The following is a 17,003-nucleotide window of genomic DNA, read 5'->3' as shown; positions in this document are numbered from 1 at the left end:
AACAAATCTGCCTTTAGACATGGCCAAAGCAACCAGAGCTCCATTCCCAGCAGCCCTTCACACAGAGAGCATGTTGTCTAATGACATCCTCTTTGCTGCTTTTCCTGCTGCACCCCTACCTTACCACTCACTCAGTACAGAAAATTGCTGCACTTTACACCTATATGCTGCTTAATAACTTACATCACTCCAGAATTTGGCCCAAGTAGCCACACTGGCCTACGAAGAGGTGTGCAAAACAGCTAAGCAAATTTTTTTTGTCCCTTTAAGAGGGCAGTGGGCAGTAGAGTGTGCCTGTGCTGTAAGAGCTTGGCATTGTGCTGCAGTAGAAAGAACCAAAGGCAAAAGAGAGGGAAGCTCCAGCTGCTACCCCACATTCAGCACAGGGAAGCCATTGCTCAAACCAGGTACCACCAAGGCTTCCAAAAATCCCTACTGGTGGGAAAGCACCTATTTGAACAGTCCTTTTATACTGATAACACTTGCACAGGTTAATTGAAAGGGCATTTGCTGCCTGTCTGAGTAATACTGCTGCCATCTGTACTGAGCTCTGCAGCGATTCAGCTGGAGGTACAATGTAACCCAGCGGGGAAAGCAAAGTTTACTGCATCCTCCTGGAAGGGCAGGGTGGATCTCCATCTGCAGGGCGTGGTTGCTTTGAGGTGGAATTTGGTTGGGACTTTGGTTTAATAGCAGGAGTCCCGTGATGTTCATTCTGGAAAGGTGAGGATGTTGGGTTTACATTTTTTCCAAAAGGTTAGAAGTTGTGGTGAGCATAATCATCCTGGCTTGTCAGCCTGTGCTACCTAGGGGGAAGAGCACCACCTTCTGAATTACCAAGTCAAATTGACTGTAGCAATCAACTTCTCCTCCTAAGTCCCCTTCCAAAAACAAACAGGCCCAACCCTGCTTAATTTATGAGATCATAGCCCAAGGCAGTGGAGCTCTCTGGGACATCACTGCCTCACCCATCATCTACAAACATCAGTTGGGCAGGGATGGTATAGATCTCTCCCAGATTTTACATACACAGAGATCTCTGACCAATGACATTATCCCACTAGAAAGTGCCTGCAGCAGCTCTCCAAGGTGGTAGGTAACCAGCAGAGCCATGGAAATAAGGACAAAACAGTAGAGTCGTCAGGAAAATGTACTGTGCAGATCTCTAACCTCTCCTGGCTGGCTCGGAGTGAAAACCTCTTGCCCAAACTGGTGTTTGTCATTCAAAGACGCCTTTCATGAACCTTGCCACAACCAAGGCTTTGCTGCTCAGCTCTACTCCAAGCAGCATATTCATCTCCTCCTCATCACTTCAGAACCCATTTGCATTGTTAAAAGAAATTGGTTTTCCCTTGATATCTTCAAATCAAAGCTGCCTGAGCTAGAGATCTTTCTTTCGTTAAGGTATGTTACTATCCTTAATGAGTTTCTCAAATGCATAATCCATACCTTACACTTCATAAATCACAAACTCTTATTGTCCTACAATTCAGGCCTGGCCGAACACTGAAGCAAAACGTTCTCATTGAGTTTGTCTTGAAACTGGCCTTTTCACAGCATTGGTTCTCTGACATCAATGCAGAAACCTTCACCACTTCTTACAAAATTAACGTTATTGACCCACACCTTACACGTGACAAAACAGAGGTCTGACAATCTTCAGAGGTTCATGAAAGGTCAGACTGTGACTGCCTCTGAGCTGATAGCAGAAGGTCTGAACTCTGGACCCAAGACAGCTCTATAACCACTACCTACCAATTTCACCATCTACCTATTTGTTGCTTTACAACACAAAGAACATGAAACACAGAAAGACTTGGTGAAAAATAACTATTAATAACTATTAATCTTCTCCTAGACAGGGTAAAAGTGTTGTAGTTGGTACATCTGATAACCATTTCATAAGTTGTGTCATCTTGGGTGTTCTTCTTGACAGTCTCATTCTTAGAAATTAGTTCCATTCAATAGTTTCACAAAGAAAATCAAATTAATTAATTGACAATATGTATACAACTCTTGCAGGCAAAAAAGCTGAGAAAAGCTGACATTATATAGAACAGAAGATCAGAATTCAAAATGATCTTGATAATCTGCAGAAATTGGGGAAGGGGGAAGTTTAATTTAGTAAAAATCAGTACAACATACTGTGATTGCAAGGCATCCTTCCTCCCTCCTCAACACGGGTAGGGTTTCGACTGGTGGATTGCCTCTAGCCTCAGACTCACCCTTCAAGAAAGATGTGGACAGATTGCAGAGTCCATGGAAAAGCAGAAGGTTGGGACACATGATCTCCAGCAACCACGTGAGCTGGGATGTTTAGGCAAGGGGAGAGCTGGTTAAAAGGGAGCAAGAAGAACATCTTCAATTGTGTAAAAGGCCATGCAAAAAATGCATTGACATTAGGGCTTCCAATCAGTCCTCCTTCAGCGGCTGTATGATAAAGTTACTTTTGATTCCTGGACCCATCTCTGTAACAACCGTATGATTTATGGTTGAGAAAGAAGTTTGAAATATAGTTTAAGGGTAATCTACAGGTTAAAAAAGTTGAAGTTAAAAAAAACCTGAAAAAAAGTCTGTCTTATGTCATGATTTGACTTGTGCTGGATGAGAAGATCCAGAATTTTTGATCACAATTTGGCAAAGCTCACTTGCTTCCCTAAAGGGTTTTTGAATGGAACCAGCATTGTATCAACCATGTTACCTCCTCCCATTGTCTGTTTTCACTGACGTGGGTATCTTGAGCCTGGTGCAGCTTTCCAAAGCACTCAGGATGCACAGGGACATGGAGTCCCGCTCTATTATATTGCAACTTAGCACCAAACTCTTCCTTATCTTCTTATCTTTCCGCAGAACTTTATAAAACTCAATCTGATGTGCTCTGCACTGACTTACGTAGGTCTTGCAGTGCTCCTCACCTCTCAGATTTCATTCTCTGTGCCCTGCAAGCATCAACATCCAGACTAAGTTTTCCCTCCAGGTATGAGCTCGGCTTTCTCTCAGAGTAGTCTCATTTTCCTACCTAGATGCACGCTTGCATTTCCTTAATCAAGAGCATGAACTTCCATTAAATAGGAGAGTCTGAATGACAAGTATTAGAATAATTTTTTTAACCTATCTCATTCAGTAGGCGCCTTACTTCCCTGCAGACCGGGCACCGCCTCCAGCCTACTCAGAAAGCTGTGCCCTTACTGACACCAGCATCTCATTTTTATCCTCATTTTCAGCTCCTTGTAGACAACACAAAAAAATAGCAACTTGTGCGGATCACATCTAAAACCATGTGCATAAGTTCAAAGATAATTAGGCTTTTAGTTGCTAAATGCTGTGCAAAGCACACATTTAACAGCTAAAACTGATTTTAATCTTTGCTTAATTCTTTTGCCAGAGAGTCCCATTCATAGTGAGGCAGCTGTCTAAATATCTTGGCCCCTTGGGGTGAGGAGACAGCGGAGCCTCTTGCAATTCTGGTGGGTGACCCCAGTTGGCTTCTTACACTGAGAGCTGCTTCCAAATCAGTTGGGTCAGAGGATGCCTGTGTGGCTAGACCTCCAAAGAGATGATTCATCTGTGAAGTGCAAAAATTCTCTCTTTCCTCAGTTCGGGTAGTCAGTCTTGAAGTTGTAACAGAAATTTGGGTAGTGAGAGTGGCCAGATTAATAGCAAGTAATGGCCATATTAGTGTGGAAGTACATGGATTTACACCCCATTGCCTTCAGACTGGCCAGGCATGAAACCACCAGTCACTGCATCCTTTGCCCCACGTAACAGTGTCCCCCTTGAGTCAAAAAGGCCCTGAACAGCCAGAGGGCAACTGCAAACAGTGGGACAGTCACAGAACTCTTGTACCCAAAGTGCAAGACTGATATATTTTCTTTCATAACACCTATGAGTGCCTGTTTGTAATTATACTCCTCAAAAAAAAGTAAATAGAATATTTTTTCTAATCATCTCAAATTTTCTTCTGCAGAATATGAGTAGACATTAGTGCTTTCTACAGCTAGGCAGTGTACACGCATCCATACAAAGGGATGACACAAGAATCCAACAACAAAAAGTTAATTAATCTGCTCTTTGCAACAGGCAGTACCCTATACTAAGGTTTACTTACCTCAGTGTCTTAATATTTTCCAGTATTTAGGGAACCAAGACAGTACTGTGTAATCAGATGATTACCCCTGCAAATGGGATATGTAATGTGCTGCAATGGGAAGGAGCTGAACAAAGGAATGTGCCTATGTGTGCAGTGTGATGAGAAAATATGATTTGCTCCTTTTAAAAAAAAGCTGGTGCACTCCTCAGTGGCAGACCAGGGCTGATTATATTTTTTGTATTAGCATGCCTTTTTTTTTAAATATTTTTCTATCTTTGCTTGACCAGTTTCTCTGTTATTGGCCCTCAGGTTCTAAAATATAGGGAGTGGCATAAAAATTGCATTATTTTCAATAAGTTCCTGACACCTAATCAGGCAAGGCTCTCCATTACAATCACTTTCCTCTGTCAGACCCTTGGAGACCAAGGTCTTGTGTGAGGAACAGAGATGAGAACTGTGAAGCATAGCTGGGAGGGGAGACAGATCGCAAGAGACATTTGGAAAGCTAACAGTCCCCACAAGAGAAGATTTTTCCTTCAGGCTTATGGTCAGCAAGTCTAAATTGCCAGTCAGTCCCTCTGCCAAATATTTCCCAGTGGGTGGCTCTCAGTGGCCCCCTGCTCAGCACCATACTTCGGTCCCAGGTCTCCTCAGAGACATGGTGCCGACTGGGAAAACTAAGGGCTTAGGAGAAGTTCAAATGCCCTACAAATGGCAGGGAGTTTTATTTAGCTATCTTTTACCTAGGCTGTACAGTTAGCTGATAGACTGTACAGCATGTTGAAGTGAGAAAGCTCTAGGCAGAGGAGCATTACAGTTAGCCATGAAAATTATCATGAAGAAATAGCTTTTTTTATTTTCTACCAGGTTCCCTATAAGCCTAGTATATCCAGGTCTAAAAGAGTGTTAATTCACACAAGAATGATAAAATATTGATCTTGAATAAACAGCCAACAGGACTCATAAATCGCATCTAAGAAATTACAGAAAGACTTGTCTAGAAACTGGGATATAAAAAATAACAACAAATCCATTTGGTATCCTTCAGGCTTGCCTGCAAGCCTTACAGTCACCTTCATAAGAGTTCACACCCACACTACGATTATACAAGCCCTCTTCTATTGCAAAATCAAACAAAACCCACAGTCTATCACAAAACAGGTAATAAAAACATGAGAGTGACAGCTCTGTTCCCCAAATTGTAACTATTCCCAATTTGATATACCTTTTCCCAGCTTGATCATCCAGGAAATTCTACCCTTTCCTTCTGGAGCGAGGTTGATGGTTGCTGAAGGCCTCCTACAGCTCACCAATGGGCTCAGCATTTGCAGGATACAGCTTCAGATCAATGTTCTCGGCTGGATGGATAAAAATACAAATAAATCAAACCACCTAAAAAAAGCCTCTGGCAACCCAGAAGAAAGCTTATAGTCATTATATTCATCTGCAGGATGTGAACTTTCCATGTCCTTACTGATTTCTCTTATTAAGCAATCATCAAGCACTGATAGGAACTTTTTGCAGGAAATGGGAGTACAATGTGTTTGTAAGAAAAACACCAATAGAGCAGGCAGCCAGTATAAGCCACTTGACATTTCAGGAAATTAAGTTACATTGTGGTCCCAGCTTATAAGTTCAGCAAGACCCATGAGAGAACTCTTTGGAGACCTGCTGTGCTTTTCTTTCAACAGTGATGGGCACACTGGCTCATTGAGGGCAGTAGCCGCGTGTGCTCTGTCACAGCCGTCCTGCTGCCCTTCCTCTCTCCCGGCAGCTCCTACACTGCTCAGAGTCTGCATGCCCCAGCCAGCTTTGTCCTTTAGATGCTGAGCATGCTGTTCTGGGAGTGCAAAAAAAAAAAGAGGACTTGGAAGGTCAAAAAAATCCAGTGAAAACAATAATAGAGTTTCAGAGAAAGCCTCAGACCTCTGTCAGACAGAGTTGAATATATTTTTGGGATGCCAAGTTCAAAGCCCAAAGCATCTCACCCCTAGATGACAGATCACTTGGGGGTTGCAGGTATTACAAGTACAAACTGGAGATCCAGGGTCAGGCACTGAAGCTCATAGGGAACAGATTTATAGGCTGTTTTTGTCCACATCATTGCCAAGAGGGTAGAAAATAGGAGGTTGAGCAACAGCAGTACATGGGCCAGCTGTGTGGGATGTGGAGAGACACCCATCCTGGAATGGAGGAAACAGCCACCAAGCTGGTTCAGCCATATTCCTGGTGGAATTCCTGCTTATAGACATGGGGACAGAAGACAGTGAGCCACTTTGTAGAGATGTATCTTCTTATCCTGAGACTAGCTTGAAGCTGGCCGGGGAAGCTGTGAGCTGCCACTCGTGGGCCTGTGTCCCAATAGCCTCTCACCTGCTAAGGTGGCAAGAGAAAGACAGCTATAGCAAACACAACACACCCTTCCTTTGTGAGGAGGATAGAGAAGAGGGACATCTGGAAGCTGCTGGGGACTGTGTTCAGGCAGCCCCTTTCTCAGGGAAGTGCCACATATGCTCTGCCGGTTGAAAGTTGCCTTAAGAGACCAAGGGCTGCACAGGTGCAAACACAATTCTGGTCCCCAAGGCTCTTGGGGGCTCTCCACATTTTCACATCCAAAAAGTTTAGTTGGTCTTGGAAAGCTTGCAGGATTGCAGCCAGGACCACTACAATTCCCAGTCAAAGGTACCTCCAAGGTGTCATATAGGAAACTGCTTTCTCCTCCTGTTAATTTGGTGTGGGCTTAGGGTCTCTTAGCCCACTGAAGTGATCAGTGCTTTCAGTATGTGGCTTTGGACTGATTTGGGAAGGGCAGCTGCCCCACTGTGTACACAGTTGGGCTAAGGGCAGCTTCCATATCCAGCTCAGCCTTCAACTCTGCTATGTGACCTCAGGCACGCAGATAAAACAGAGCCCTGAGGAGATGTAAAGATCTATTTGAAATCATCCAGCTGAGCAAGAGAGGATCAAGAAGTAATCAGTGCCTCCCAGTCCCCATCCTCCCCACACAGCCCTACTCCAAAAAGAGGAGCTGTCAGGGACGAATCAAACCCAGCACACTCTGTCCATTGAAGAGTCACAAGACTGTAAAACAGTCCAGCTACAGACCAGCCTAATGAAGAAACAGACAAAAGCTTTAGTGGAAGAGCCACTGAGAATCCCATCATATTCTGACCCCAGTAGCATCTACTCCATGATTTGCAATGGGATCTTACAGGGAAGTGAGATTAGCTACGTTAGTTAGAGCATGGTGCTAATAACACCAAGGTTGTGGGTTCAATCCCTATATGGCCCATTCACTTAAGAACTGGACTTGATGACCCTCGTGGGTCCCTTCCAGTTCAAAATATTCTGCAATTCTATGAAAATCATGTGAAGGTAAAATACTTAATTAAAACACTAATGCTGCAAGTATTCACCTCCACATAGGTGTGGAAACCTTCAAGTTTCCTTTTCATTATACGGATGAGATCCTGCTTTTCACTGGCACAATAGAAAATAGCCACAAAAATTCCACACACACAGCATCAGACCCCGCGACCAGCCTCAACACGCAGAGCGTCAGTAATAAAACACACCCCTGCAGGGATTTAGCACTTTGGCTTGTGCTCAGCTGGGGGACTTGGGCAGGACTTTCACTCTTCAGACTTAAAAAAATATTAATTATAATCAGCTCTGTCATTATTTCAACCCCCGCACTCCCCCTTCCCTGTTAGCAAATGGAAAAGGAGCTGTGTGCTGATGGGATTGTGGGTTGCATGAACAAGATGGGGCTCTGTGTGTGTGTGTGTACTGCTTTTGCCCTGGAAATCAAACAGCAGCTTTAGCAAGGGCATCCTGGGAAGGGCCCTCAGGTGCCAAAAGAGAAATTCAGGGAAACATTCTTTTATTAAAACAATTACAACAGCTGCTGCAGGTACTTCCTCATGCACACATACAGGCACCCCTCCTTCCTGTCCATCGCACACATTCCCTCTGCCACAGACACTCTTGTACAACCAGAGGACAAAGTAGTCTTCAACTTAAATCTGTGCAGGACCCACAGCCCTTCTCTTACCAACCTGCCATACCTCCCTGGTGCATTTGTCCTCCTCACCCCTGTCCTTCCCAATGACATCCTACCTTCTCCCATCCTCTCAGAAGAGTCTCTGAAGTGCACACTCAAGTGAGGTTTTGCACTGGCACCAAGAGAGGCATTGCAGCCAAGAGGGCTAGAGGCTAGAGAGTGCACAGGGTCTGAAATGACCAGATAAGGCAGAGACTTTTCAGGGATTCCTGAAATTATCTCCTTTCCTATAGAGTATCTTACTCCGTTTCTAATTGTCTCCTTCCATGAATTGCAGTGGTGGTGTCCTGCAGCACTCACTGATCAATGGTTAAGTGAGGGGTAATACACCAAAGTTTGAGAATTAGCTGTTTGCCAAACACCTTTGTGCTCATTCATATGCATGGAAAAATAAAACATCCACCTCCCCATAAAAGTTTGCAAGGCTGCTTCTACAACACCTGGAAACTTTCTCCCCCAGGGTCCTGGTTAGACTAGTTGCAAGGTGCCATTCCTGATTTTCCACTACACCCTCCTATTGCACTGTCACATTCTCCTTCCAGCTCTGCTCCACCCACACATCTGAGCTATCCTGCTTTGGCCTTTCATACAGTATTTAGCCTCAGAGCTTGACAGGGTCTCCTTGTTAGCTGCCTGTGTAATCTACCAACACGGGGCTGTGATCCACATCTAAAGGCTTCAAGAGGGAAACTGCAAACCCATAATACCAAGGGCCATGCAACTGTTCTGTCTCTCATTGGAAAGCCTGCAAAGAGGCAGGAAAATGCAGACACACTGGTCCATCTCCCTTCTCTTACACATACTCCTCTCCTTTACAGTTTACCTGCATTGCAAATGGAGTTTGGGAAGAGCATGGGACTCCAGGCAGGACCACTGGAGTCCTCTAGGCAGGACTCCAGGCAGGATGGCCAGGCCATCCCTGGATATGCTGCATGGAGACATACCTCTACGTTTCCCACAGCTGGCTGCAGGGCTTAATCTGTAAATTGATCCAGATGGACAATTACAAGAAATATTAGGCTCCAACACATGATGGAGGAAAGACTACAGACACACAGCACTGGAGAGTGGTAGAAGACCCATAGCCTAAAACTGCTGCCTTCATTTTCACCTTCACTGTTGCTGCTGTTCACACTTTGACCTGGCCATGCACCCTGCCATGGTCAAACAGGTAGCAGACGCTGCTTTTCAGGTCTGTTAGCATAACATCTTTGCTCTGTGCAGGTGTTGGCAACCACACTCACCTACAAAGCAGGGCAAAATCCAGCCCAGCCTGTAGAGCACCGCTCTAAGGTGATCACTGGAGGCTACATTTCACCTGGCAGGCACTACCCTGCAATGGGGCACTGTGGTGCTACAGTATATATGGCAAACACCATCCTGCTCAAGGAAGGCACTTACTTTGTTATGCTCTGTAGCTGGTCCATCCACGATAATGGTTTGCTGCTCCTCCTACCAACTCTTTGTTCATTTTGTGAACAACAGGAGAAGCAACACTTCATGCTCCAGGCAATTTCCATTTGCCCTAGGGCAGGATGACCTCTCTCTTCACACAGATATCAGCAGGCTCTAATACCAGAAACAGAAGGACATTCTGATCAAGACCCAGGCTGATTAGCAAGAAATTTGGATTTCAAACACTTTCTAGTTAGACTTGCTTGGGAAAAACCATTGCAACTTGCTATGTCTCAACTTCTTCATATGGAAATCTGAGGGATATAAGACTTCTGAAGCTCCAAAAAATCTAAAAGGGACAAGGGCTAAATGTCTGCTAATAAACTCCCCACTTGCCTCAACAGCATCTGTCCAAATGCAACAGATATCCAGCTAGCCTTGGTAAAAAAGAGGTCAGTAAGCAGACAGAAAACCTTTTGACCTGCAAGGTAGACATTGTTCTGTCAGTGGAGGCTTGCAAAACACTTGAGCACCTTTAACAACAGCATTTCAGCTCTGATATTTGAACAAGGGTAAAAGCATATGCAGTGGGCTCATAGTGGGATGCATAAAGGTCTCCCAGAAACATGACATCTAGATGGGAAAAGCATTAATGTCTGAGAAATGCTTCTGTAGGGGCAGAAAATTGGATGAAGCAGTGAAAGATGTAGCTCAGCAGCTCAGCCCATTGCCCAAAATAACCAGGTGGTGGCATGTGGGATCCTCCCCCACCAAGCCCACCAGCAAATGCACCAGCAATCCCAGCGTGTGTTCACCCTGTCATCAACTTTGCTGGGCATTAGTGGTGGACAGCACCCCACCCTGAGAAAACATGGGGCATTCTTGGCACTTCCCACTGCAGGCAAGGTCATCAGACACGATGACGAATTCTTTGCCTGCCATATCCACAGAGGTATGCAGGGGAATATGATCCTGCCCTAAGCAAGTGCCAAGTTTGATTAGGGCTGATCAGTCCAAGATCCTTTCTGTGAGGATCTTGCAAGGAGGGAATTACTGGCTACCCGGAACAAACCCAGAGACAGGAACATGAAGGCTTGTGGGGAGTTTGGCCAAGTCTCCTAAACATATAAAGCAGAGTGTCAGAGCCCATGAGAACAGGCAATCTTTCTTTTAGAAAATACAATGGAAAGCAGCACTTCTCCCAGTGCCCTACAACCCAGCACGCATAAGCCACCACAAATGGACATGGCAGAGCCTTCCAGGCATCCCTTGCAACTTGTCACTGACTTAGCCCTTGGAACAGAGAAACTCTGGCCTTTTCCAAAATGATCTGCCTGACACAAGGCTCAAATAGTTGGCTGAGCAGAGCGGGGATCCACCCGCATTCCCCTTTGGGCACCCACTGTGGAACCTTGACTGGGTCCTGTCTTCTCTACTCTCTGCTTCAGTTTCCATTGACGACAACAGCCCTTCCTCGCTTCAGCAGAGAGCTGTGCCTAATACATTAACACTGAAAGGACACCCCGGTATCATGGTGATGGCCTTACCTCACCACAGCCAGCTCTGGGGCACACATTCCATGAAGATTTCCCTCCTTTTGCTCTGCAGGAGCACAGCACTGCCATCACAGATGCCTTGCAGGTCTGCTGAGGTCCACAGGGCTCCAGAGGAGTCAGGAGGGCAGAGCAAAATCAATGTACAAGGTCTCCATTGTTCTTCTGTACCTCCACCAGCCCTAGGAAGTAGGAGTTCCACCTTGGCAAAGGTGCCTACGAAATGACAGCTCAATTCCAAATTATATTTATTTTTCCCTGCATGCAAAATGCATATCAGTTCTTATGTGTTGTCTTCCTTCTCTCTGTGATGGAAACTCACCCTGCTTCAGCCAGCAAACAACAAAGGAAACTACAGAAGCAGCAAACATTAAGAAAATCCTGTCCTAAAGCCTCCCCCCACACACATTTTCCCCACCACCATCTGTTTTGCAAATGGAACAAACTAAACTAAACAAGCTCCCGGTAGCTAAATTCCTTGCATCTCAGAAAGCACATGGATCCCTGTGCCAATGTAAACAATCTCATGGATAGTTTACATCACACAAGTGAACTAATTTCGTCATAAACAAAGGAACAACAAATTGGTTCAAAGCCTGCTATAGTACATTCTGTGGAAACACCCTCCAGCAAAGACAGAAGTAAAATAACCATAGTGGGACCTTCAACGCACACCCAGCCTGGCACCCTCATCTTCAAAACAGTGTAGGAAGTACAAACCTACTCTTCCTACAGCTCTCCTATAGATTACACAACAACTAGCTTCCTGCTGTTGCTGCAGGTTTAGCTGGCAGTCCGATGCAAAAGGTAGCAAAGATCATCCATTCTAAAGATCATCCAACTGAAGGTCAATATAGGGAGAAGGGATGATGTGGCTCTGTTGGCTGGATGCATGGGAGAACTGGTTATGGACTGGTTGAGAGCTGCATCAGGTGCAGGAAGCCACAGTAACTCAATGTCCATGCACCCATCCACAGTAACATGATGAGGCAGTGATGGTAAAAAAAGAAGGGAAAGAACTGTGCTTTCTTCACATGGAGCTTCCTTTTTCCTTGGGCTCATGTGCATGCACTGAGTTCTGGGATATGAGCAAGTGTTCAATAACCCAACCTAAAACTGATCCTCAGCCAAAGCAAATCACCAACCTGAGAGAGTGATTTGAGGGCTGGGGAGGGAAAGATGGGCTCCCACTTCCATACAAGCTTGGAACTGGCCTGGCCTTGTTTCCTGAATCTCCTTTGGGAAGAGTCTTAGAGCCACAGCTCCAGCTGGAGTCTCAGATTTGGCTCAGTGCAGGCTGAGGACATCCCCACTTAGACTAGAAGTCCCACCTGGAGTTTGATTTCAGGGGCTCAGGACTGGAGGTCCACTCTTTCAGTACATAAACCAGCAAACTCAGCTCTTTCTATAAAGAGTGTCCTAGGTGTCAGTGTGTCCTAGGTGAATTCAGATGAAACCCCAAGCTCACACTGAAGAAAGAGTACTCAGATAGACTTTTCCATCAGTTGAGAAACAGATTCTAATTAAACTGGTGCAATTTTCCCAAAGAGGAAGCACTATGCAGCTTGAACTCAGCAGCTCCTGCCAGAGCCCAAAGCTAGGAGATTCATCCAGTCACCCATTAACTGCCTCTAGTATCACCTTCTTTCAAGTCATCCATGGTCATGGCACATTTGAACTACCAGGACCCATAAAAAGGTGCTTTTTGATCCAGACTATAAAGAGTTGCAACCTAAATGCATGTCCTATAGCATTCCCTCACCCATGTCACTGCCATGAGTGCAAAAGATGCCTCCCTTGCAGCAGAAGCATCTGCTTGGGGGCACTTCCCCATGGATCAGTACTGCGCCTTTCAAAAGCTGCTACCAAGAAAAAAAAAATCCAACTGAAAAATCCCTCCCTATAACCACTTCAAAGCACATTGATTTGGAATCAAAATACAGCAAACAGATTACTCTCAGATGACCCAGCTCCTGCAGAGACCCATGGAAATCTGCACAGCACCCCAAGGCGAGTGCAGACACTTGGGAAACAGTCTGAATCCCAGGGGCCTTGCTAAGTATCACAGACAATTCTCTTTGGTACCAGCTATAGCAAGAGATCGGGGAAGATGACAAATTAAAGAAGGGTAATAGAAAAAAATATTTTTTTCCTCTCATTACACACTCCTGGAGGTGGCACACTGCAGAGAGCAACTGAATCAAGCAAATGCATTCCAATGTTTTAGACCTATTGATTATTTGATGGCCTCCTATTAAATCGGTAGCTTTAAAAGCTCTTATGTAAAGGACATAGCTGAAATAGATAGAGCTCAAGTTTGGATACAGTTTGTGCTGAAGTAAATAAAAAGCAAGTCCATGGATAAGAACAGAATTAGAGTGGATACAACGAGTGCACAAAAAATACTGAAATCAGCTTACAGATTTAATACATTCTGCTGACAGTAGTGGTGGGGGAGGTTGTTTATTTAATCCAGAGAGTTTTTGGGCATAGAGAAAAACAGAAGTCGGGAAGGCTAAATGTACTATTGCTAGATCCCACTGCAATTTGAGGTTTGCCTCTCCATTTCTACGGTTTGGAACACTTGCTTCTGAAGGCAAAGTTCAGATGAATATCACCCAGGTGGCACTGTGCAGTCCCCATTTTGCTAATGTTCATGCTGGAACAGACAACAAATTGGCAAAACTAGTTTAGAGGGCAGGCAGGGGAGGGATGGAAGCAGCACACGGTTGCCTTGGAGTTACCCAGGTTTATCTACACATCATGCTGTATGCTCCTTGGTTCTCATAATTAAAGTGTCTAGACAGGAGATGATGCTGGTGAAGTAGCAAGTAAAAAAGGTTTTGCAGAGCTTTTCACAGGAGTCCAGCTAAAGCACAATGACAGACACAAGAGATGCAGAACCCAGTTGAGATCGGAGCAAATTTTGACCTGAGTAAAGGTCCTTTCATAACCCTTCACGTCCCAAAAGAACTGCTAAATCAAAGTACTCAGGAGGGCTCAGATCTTTTGAACCAGCATCAGATTAGAGGTTTCTGCAAAAGTAATTCCAGCTGTGTCTCAGCTTCATCCAGATGCTGGCATTTAGCAGCCTCAACTTGTGTAAACCAGCCTCACTCCACTGAAGTCAACAACAATTGACACCAGCTGAGAATCTGGCTCTCTGCATGGTTTAAATATAGTCTAAAGAAAGAGAACTTACAGAAGGATTGCCCAGTTCCTTATGTCCATTTTCCCCTTGGGCTAGGACTGAACAAGATGATTTTTTTCTTTATAATTTAGCTCCAGTTATTTTTAACAATAACATTATGAGCTCGCATTTATTATAGCACCTTCCACCCTCCAGGAGCTAGGCTGCCTTTCAGACTTTACTAAAAATCACAGAGAGAGTTGGACACAGCACCAGGATGAAGCCACCTCTGGATGCAAGAAAGCAGATGCTCAGCATGCACAGAAGCCTGGCTACAAACACAATAAATCATTGAAGGTACTAAGACAGTTCAGCTTCAGGGCTGCAAGAGTGAGCCCCAGCCATTTGCACAAAGAAGCAATCCAAGGAATAGTTTCAAATCCTTCCTTAAGCTAGCCATGAGATGGACATGATATTTTTACAGCCATGCAGGGTGTCACAATGGCCCTACATGCACAGCACAAGGCCAGATTACCACACATACTGCTGGGGAAAGGCAAGCACGAGTGACCTTTGAGAAAGGAAGAGTGGCTGGATCACTCCTACTGTGACAAGCCAGGGGTCTTTGGCATTCCCCCATCCCTTTGGCTCAAATGTCCCTGCAAAATCAAGGGATAAGGCTCTGAAGACAGTTACGTGGTAACCTCTGTGTGCAGAATTACCAGGCTGTGATTCTCCAAAACTCCAGCCACCTCACAGTGACACGTATATCGACTGCTAACCAAGGCAGAGAGGTCACTGGTTTCAGAAAGCTGAAAGGTCTGACATCCCTGACCAACTCTTTTTCAATATGGGAGAGAAACTCAGAAAGTAGAACAGCAAAAATAAATTGTCTCATGGGCTTAAATCCATGCTGTTGAGCTAGAGGTAGTAACACCAAATTTTGTCAACAGTGGTATGGTCCATTTTATCTGGGATCAGACTAGGAAACCAGGGCCCACTCAGATGCTACCGTGTGGGAACGGCTCAGAAACAACATCTTCCAGACAGTCCCCCTCAAGCCACCACAAAGCAATGGAAATGCACCAAGTAAAATCTGTGGCCACCACTCAAATGCTCCATCAAAAACATGAACTCTGGCCTCTTACAAAAAAAAAAAAAAAAAAAGAAAAAAAGAAAAAAAAGAGAAAAAGAAAACCAATACAAACAAAAAAAAACCCCACCCCAGATCCATTAATGAAAAATAAAGCACAAGGCAAGGGGCGATGAAAACAAATAAAACTAAGGCTGTAAAATGCCTGGTATGTAAGATGTGCTGAAACTTGCTGCTGACAGCAGCTTGAGCAGACATTCACATGCAGCCGTTCATAAGATGCACAGTAATTACCTTCTCTGGGAGGCTGTATTATGATGATTTCTTTAAGCAGAGCACAATATCTCTAGCAACAGGATATAATTACAGCAAAGGATATGCTTCTTAACCTCTTTCCACCCCCCCAGCCAGCTCAGGGAAAGGATCCGGGAGCCAGGGACTCTGTGGGGAGGGTGAAAGTAGTTTACCCTGTGCTACTGCCCTCGTTACCTAGAGCCAGGCATGCTTTGATGGGAGCTTGTGGTGGCATCGCTCTCGCAGGAACCCGATCTCTCTCCGCCTCAGCTTAGGGTGAAACACTCCCAACACTGCAGGACATTGACAGAGCTGGCAGCAGCCACCAGGCCACCGAAGGAGTTCGGCACAGTCAGCCTACTCTGGGCTGACATCTCGGTGGTAAATAAATAAATACCAAAAACAAACAGGCGAGGGAATGACTCAGAACTGGAACATGCTGGCAACACCGTGAGGCAGCAGGACTTCCCACCTCCAGACTGGGACCATGATGGCCCCAAATACCCCACTGCAGAGTCCCTATGGTGCTAGTGTGCCCTGAAAAAAAAAAAAGCCAAGACTCCCAGATAAGGGCTGGCAGCATACCCAGCATGGGTCATGTTATCTTCAGAGGATGGATGCCACTTCCTGGTGATTACTTGGCCCACCTGCAGCAGCCGAAATGCCAGAGTTGGTCCTGTCAGCTCAGTTCTCTGAAGTTGGCTGTTCTGCTCCACTTCCACAGCCCTCCTGCAGAGAGGCACAGGAAATCCTATTGCTACAGCTGTTGGATTAACTCATTTAGAGTCCACAAGTGGAGAAAGATGCAGGTAGTGACAGAGCCCCAACATCTGTGCACTCAGCTGAGGGACTCCCAGTACTCACTTCTCTGGATTCCTCTGGAATGGTGAAGTGGCCAACACAGTCGATGGTGGTCAGTGAGATTTGCTGCGCTGGGTAGGAGCTCAGTGTGGTGAGGTCCCATTTGCAGACCAGCAGGTAGGAGGCTGTGAGCACCACAACATGCTTCTTTTAATTATTTCTGTCATCAGTCCTAGGGGAAAATGCACAGGGTTAACTCCCATCCCCATGCCTCTCCCCCCAAAACCAAAAATGCAGTGCTAGGCCCTAGGCTCTGTTGTTGCTAGCCCACACACTGATTATCTGAAAATCAACCTTGGAGCTCAACCTTCATTTTCCAAAAGCAGCCAAAGTAGCAGTGCTCAGTGGCTTGGGCTCTCCATGCCAGATACTGAGAGCAGAGAGTCTGCGAAGCTTTCAGAGGCCTTTTTTGAGATCCAGACAGGTTTCCATTCCAAGGTAGAGGATGTTTTTTGTAGATGAGAGACTGGAAATCTTCTTTTCCTAATATGAAACCACTAAAAGAATAGCCAACATTTTCCTCA

At 45.2% G+C, this 17,003-nt stretch overlaps 2 long non-coding RNA genes across 3 annotated transcripts; one reads left to right on the top strand and one right to left on the bottom strand.

The window, feature by feature from the left end:
- Positions 1-982: 982 nt before the first annotated feature.
- LOC116791981 lies at positions 983-5,423 on the top strand. The gene is made up of 3 exons (XR_004358927.1): positions 983-1,092; positions 2,851-2,977; positions 5,326-5,423. It is a non-coding gene; the product is annotated as an uncharacterized LOC116791981 (long non-coding RNA).
- Positions 5,323-16,646, bottom strand: LOC116791980. Of its 2 annotated transcripts, none has more exons than XR_004358926.1 (3): positions 16,483-16,646; positions 16,204-16,347; positions 5,323-5,448 (listed from the first exon to the last, which is right to left on the bottom strand). It is a non-coding gene; the product is annotated as an uncharacterized LOC116791980 (long non-coding RNA). The 2 variants fall into 2 exon arrangements; XR_004358925.1 differs by lacking the exon at positions 5,323-5,448 and adding an exon at positions 14,840-14,890.
- Between the last annotated feature and the right edge of the window lie 357 nt (positions 16,647-17,003).

This window comes from Chiroxiphia lanceolata, chromosome 10 (genome assembly GCF_009829145.1).
Source record: "Chiroxiphia lanceolata isolate bChiLan1 chromosome 10, bChiLan1.pri, whole genome shotgun sequence".
NCBI classification, from domain to species: domain Eukaryota; kingdom Metazoa; phylum Chordata; class Aves; order Passeriformes; family Pipridae; genus Chiroxiphia; species Chiroxiphia lanceolata.
Note: the sequence above shows the minus strand (reverse complement) of the source record. Positions and strands in the feature narration are given on the sequence as shown.